Below are 6,000 nucleotides of genomic sequence, written 5' to 3'. Positions count from 1 at the left end.
AATAATTTATTATTTATACCCTGCCCATCTGGCTGAGTTTCCCCAGCCACTCTGTGCGGCTTCCAGTCAAGTGTTAAAAACAATACAGCACGCTCCATGTTATTTTTTAATGGGTAAGATTTTGGAGCAGGAGGATTCTGGACCTAAATTTTAGGGGGATCCCAGAAAACAATGGGGGGGGAGTTTAATGGATATATTATTTATTTACTTAGACCTTATTTCCACACGCACGCACACTTGTAGCAAAAGAGGACTGATCATCAGTACAAAATATAAAATGAAATGGTTACCTGTTGAATAAAACAACAATAATTTTAAAAGAAAAAAAATACAGAAAACTTGCAATATGTAATGCATAACCATTGAGGTAATTTTTACTGTACAGATAAATGGTGAATTGCCTTTAAAAAAAACAAACCTTAATGTGAAATATGAAAGCTACAGCTTTACTAAGTTACACCATAAGGCTGCCACCTTTGCTGGCAGATGTGCTTCATTTAAAGGTAGAAACTATGTAGGTATAACTTCTTACCAGCAGTCAAAGGGAGAGCTGCACCTGCTGAATTTTGCTTCCCATGGAATTGGGAGAACTCCAAGATGGTGTCAGGAAATGATGGTGTTCTTAAAGATTGCTGACTAAAAGTGCAGTTAAAGAACATGCTCTTACACATAACTCCCAGATCAGCTGAAAGATTATCTACCCTGTGTACATGAGTAGAAAAGCTTTGCTTCATTGAGGCGGTAATGATATAGCTCCTTGTCATTATCCAGGTCATACAGAACACCTACTACATGTATTGCAAAACTCCAAGCAAAAGAAGATAGGCTTTGCAACATTCCTAACTGAATGTAAGATTGCATAAATTGGCAAACTACTTTTAGAAGTGTTGTGCAGCCCTAATTGCATGAGTAATGCTTTGTGTTTATAAATGAGGAATCTATAACTTGATTGATTGTAGGTATTTTTATTTGTTGTTGTTTAGTCATGTCCGACTCTTCGTGACCCCGTGGACCAGAGCACGCCAGGCATTCCTGTCTTCCACTGCATCCCACAGTTTGGTCAAATTCATGTTGGTATCTTTGAGAACACTGTCCAACCATCTTGTCCTCTGTCGTCCCCTTCTCCTTGTGCCCTCAATCTTTCCCAACATCAGGTTCTTTTCCAAGGAGTCTTCTCTTCTCAGGATGTGGGCAAAGTATTGGAGCCTCAGCTTTAGGATCTGTCCTTCCAGTGAGCACTCAGGGCTGATTTCATTCAGAATAGATAGGTTAGATCTTCTTGCAGTCCATGGGACTCTCAAGAGTTTCCTCCAGTCCCCTTCAATCATATCCAGAGTGGTTTACAAGAAAAAAAGAATTAAAATGTAAATACCCCCTGAAACATAATAAACTAAATTAAAAACTATACAGAAATCACAAAACAACAAAAACAGCAACATTAAAATTGTGCAAGTAATGTGTTGCTATATTGTTTTAACTGTATCTTCTTTCTACCATAAGCGCACGAAACGTATTTAGTACCCTCTTTCTGCACTATCAAGTCCCAGGAAAGGTCAGAGCATCTAGACAGACAACACCTTTCAATGACGTTAATCCTGTATATACTGTACATGGAACTCAGTAATACATTTGTGAACACATGAAGAGGATTACAGTGTACATTGTCAGGCTCAGCCCTGTGAAAAGTTCTAGACATCCCATATTTTAGAACAGAACGGATGCGAGCAGGGGCGGAATGATCAAGCACACACAGTAAACCTTTCACACGAGAGAATTGCTGGACGCAGCTAAAATATTGTGGCCACGATTTCAGTGGATTTGGTCTAACATGAAAAAGTTAGAAAGGAAACTGCTAGAAGGACTACTAAGCTGATATCACATAAATAAAATCATTATCTGAGTGGAAAAGGGCAAGAGAGATTACATGTTTCAATAGAGTTTGAACAAGAGAACAAGTTTAAAACAAACTAGGAAAAGTACTTTCTTGACTAGTGGAAATCTCCAACACAATGTCATAACAGCCATATTGTGTTTAGAAAAAGATTAGATAAATCCATGGAAGATTTAAATATCAAGTCATATTGTATAGCACTCACACAAATTATATGCTTTCTGTATTCCCTATCAGTAAAGACAAAAAAATACAGTTAATAGAATATTGGTACCATGTGGTATCAATGCATACTGATTCTAAACATTGTTGAGTCTGATTATGGAGAGCATGCCCTTACTCTGACTTTTGTAAAGCTAACTTTCCTTTGCTTTTGGAAAGTCCCATCATCTTTCCATACTTGGAAGCAAAACACGTGTAAATAACTCTTGAAAGAAGATGGTTTTAGATTTCCCGGAGAAAAAAAAGAATTGTTCAATATAGTGGAATTTCTATTTCCATCCAAAATGCAGTCTTGCATCCAGTCTAATATCTTGAGTGCAAATTCTCTCTAAAAGCATCATTTCCCAGGAAAAGATATCTGAATTGTGCCTCACAAAATATACCCATAGTATCTCAGATAACAAATGAATTCTTGATTTTAAATGTTCAGCCAGCATGCTGGAGTTCTGTAATGTTTAGTTCAAGTCACGATAATGAACATACAAAACTGGCTTCGGAGGAGATGAAGAAATGAAACAAATGTAGTCAACAAGTTACACAATTAAATACTTCCCGTAAGCAGTTAATATTGCCACAGTGACAGCCTTTCTATAACCGAGGTGAATGCACATGCATTAATTCAGACACATCAAGAAGACAGATGGAAGGAAAAGTTAACAAGCACAAGAGATAATGGCTTGAACAATGGACCAGAAACCGGGAAAGGTTGTGGGAGTAGGGCTCTTAAGGGAAACGGGAGCAACCAGCTTGACGTACAGTGACATTTTAAGCACTTTAATATGAATGGAAACAATACAGAGAAGAAACAAACAGGAAGAATCGGATGTCTTCGTACATAAAGAATGCTATGACCAAATTGGCACCACAGTTACTTGATGGGACAATGATGTCCATAAACTTTGGTACTTCAGGATAATATATTATCATTCTTATTTAATATTTATTTGGTACCAATAGCACTTGCCTCCATCATGAGCAAATTCCAACTGCTGGCATCAGAGAGTATTAGTAGGCAGGAACTGCTGATTACTGGGCAGAGGTGGAAGGACAACACCTGGGAAATTATAGGATGAGGGCAAGAAATGTCACCCGAATAATCTTGACACGATTAGAACATAAGAAGCGTCCTGTTGGATCAGACGAAAGGCTCATCTACAGCATCCTGTTCTCACATTGGCCAACGAGATGCCTATGAGAAGGTTGCAAACAGGTCATGAGTGTAATATATGTAGATTTCCTCCCTTCCCTTCAGAGAACCCAGATGAAGATCCACAAAATATGGGGCCAATGTATCAATATACAGTGGTACCTCAGGTTACATACGCTTCAGGTTACAGACTCTGCTAACCCAGAAATATTACCTCAGGTTAAGAACTGTGCTCCGACAGCGTGGGGGCAGCAGGAGGCCCCATTAGCTAAAGTGGTGCTTCAGGTTAAGAACAGTTTCAGGTTAAGAACGGACCTCTGGAACGAATTAAGTAAACCCGAGGTACCACTGTACTCTGATTATCCTAATAGCACAAATTCCATCATGACACCACTATAACCAGCTGGTGACATCAGTTCCAGAATGACCTTGCAATTGTGTGGATCTCTTGTTCCTAGGGTGTGGACCAAGCCACTCCCACGCCTGAACCCTAGCATTTCTCTTCCTGTGAATGTCAGCCGAAGTGGGAATTTTCCATCCTGGTCCATTGGGCCAAAATCAGAGATTCAAAATTACTCCTTGTGATTCCTAGCAACTGATAAGAATGTGTTGACACCATGTTACTTATTTTATCATGTGATTTTTATCAGGATAATCTTTCGTAAACCGTTTTGAGAGCCTCTCGGAGCTGTAAAATGGGATATTTACAATAAATAAAATAAAATACACCAGACTTGTCCCAATGCCAAGGGCAAGACATTGAGAGAGGTTTAGCACTGAGTGGTAAGTACTGGATGAATAAGAAAGTCAGCTGGCAAAGTATGTGGATCAGATTTGAGAAGTATGGTTCTGCTAAACTTCCAGCTCGAGAGGGGAGAAGGAATCAGTTTGACAAACAGAGAAAGGATATTTTAAGCATAGAGACCACAGAAGGAACTGAGGTGAGAGAAAGTGTGCAAATAAGGATGTTTGAAAGAGAAACAACAAAGGTGAGGATGGAGACACAGGTAAGGAAAAAAGGCAGGCAGCTAACTTTAAATGCAAAGACTAGAAGCTTGAGATTCAGGCAGAGCATGGGAGGGAATCCAGTGTAAAGACAACATGGGTGGAGACTGTTCCACTAACAGAGCATAATGAGTAGAGTTCATTTTTAATGTGCGGTTTTCTATTTTGTGGCTTCCACTATTCAAGGCAACTTGCAGCAGCAGCATGAATTGGAAAACAAGGCATTTTTAAATATAAACTTTGCCTCTCCTCCCTGCAAAAAGCCAGAATAGTACTAGCACAAACTATAAAACACTCAAAAATAATAAGGTCGTTGACCAATGGGTACGGTATTTCTGAGGTGTGCCACAAACAAGGCATCACTACATAAAAGACCCCATCTCTTGGTCATGAACTGTGTTACTTCTGAAGGCAAAGCAGGAAATGGTTTGGGATGCTAAGGAAGGGAACATAGGGAGCTGCCTCACATTGAGTCAAACCATTGGCCTGCCTGGATCACTACTGTCAAGACCGGCTGGCAGTGTCTCTCCAGGGTTTCAGATAGAAGAAGAAGAGTTTGGATTTGATATCCCGCCTTTCACTCCCTTTAAGGAGTCTCAAAGCAGCTAACATTCTCCTTTCCCTTCCTCTCCCACAACAAACACTCTGTGAGGTGAGTGGGGCTGAGAGATTTCAAAGAAGTGTGACTGGCCCAAGGTCACCCAGCAGCTGCATGTGGAGGAGCGGAGACACGAACCCGGTTCCCCAGACTACAAGACTACCGCTCTTAACCACTACACCACACTGGCTCTCAGTACATAGTACATTCCCAACTTTACCTGGAGATGCTGAGAATTGAACCTCGTACCATCTGCATGCAAAGCAGATGTTGTGCCAATGAGCTGCAGCAGGGACAGATGTGGCAAGGACACGGACAGCTCTCTCTGATAAAAGCCTTTTTGGTACCACATCAACTGAGTTGATTGATGGAAGGTGTTGCATTGAACTATCCATCGATAGTACCTCCATCTTCCCATATCTCCAGGTTCCCTATTGAAAGAACTTTTTATGCTTTTAGGGCAATATGTGGAAGATAGGCTGTTGCAGAGTAAGAGCCATGTGCAACTGAACAGTACATGTAATCACATTTTTTGTGTTGCTATGACATGCAAGTTGATGCTTTTTAAATTCCATCCTATAAAAGAAATAAATCAGAAGCACCTTCAAGCATAACTGTCTTGTCCAGTTTATTCTCCACAGCCCCAATCAGAACCTTACTTTCAACACTTTGATTTATTTCTGTTTATTTCCGCTTGACAGGTCTGCAGAAAAGGAGGACATCTAGTGGGAAGAATAAGAGCTAAAATAGCAGGCCTGACCTAGAAATTCCAGACTTGGTTCCAGCCCTCTGAACGAGAGACTGCAGTCACAATTTAGACCAGGGATGGGGAAACTGTGGCCCACCAGGTGTAGTTCCTCTCATCAGACTCAGCCAGCAGGCCCAGTGGTCAGAGCTTTAGTCCAACAACATCTGGAAGGCCACAGATTCCCTGTCCTGCATTTAGATCTAGTACATTTAGTTACCTCAGCAGTGTTCCTGAGCATATTCCTTTTAAAAACTCTCATTATTTCCATGTTTATTTCTCATGTATCTGAAGAAGTGTGCATGCACACGAAAGCTTATACCAGAACAAACTTAGCTGGTCTATAAGGTGCTACTGGACATTATTATTATTATTATTATTATTATTATTAT

Source organism: Podarcis muralis, chromosome 12 (assembly GCF_964188315.1).
Source record: "Podarcis muralis chromosome 12, rPodMur119.hap1.1, whole genome shotgun sequence".
Lineage (NCBI taxonomy): Eukaryota > Metazoa > Chordata > Lepidosauria > Squamata > Lacertidae > Podarcis > Podarcis muralis.
Note: the sequence above shows the minus strand (reverse complement) of the source record.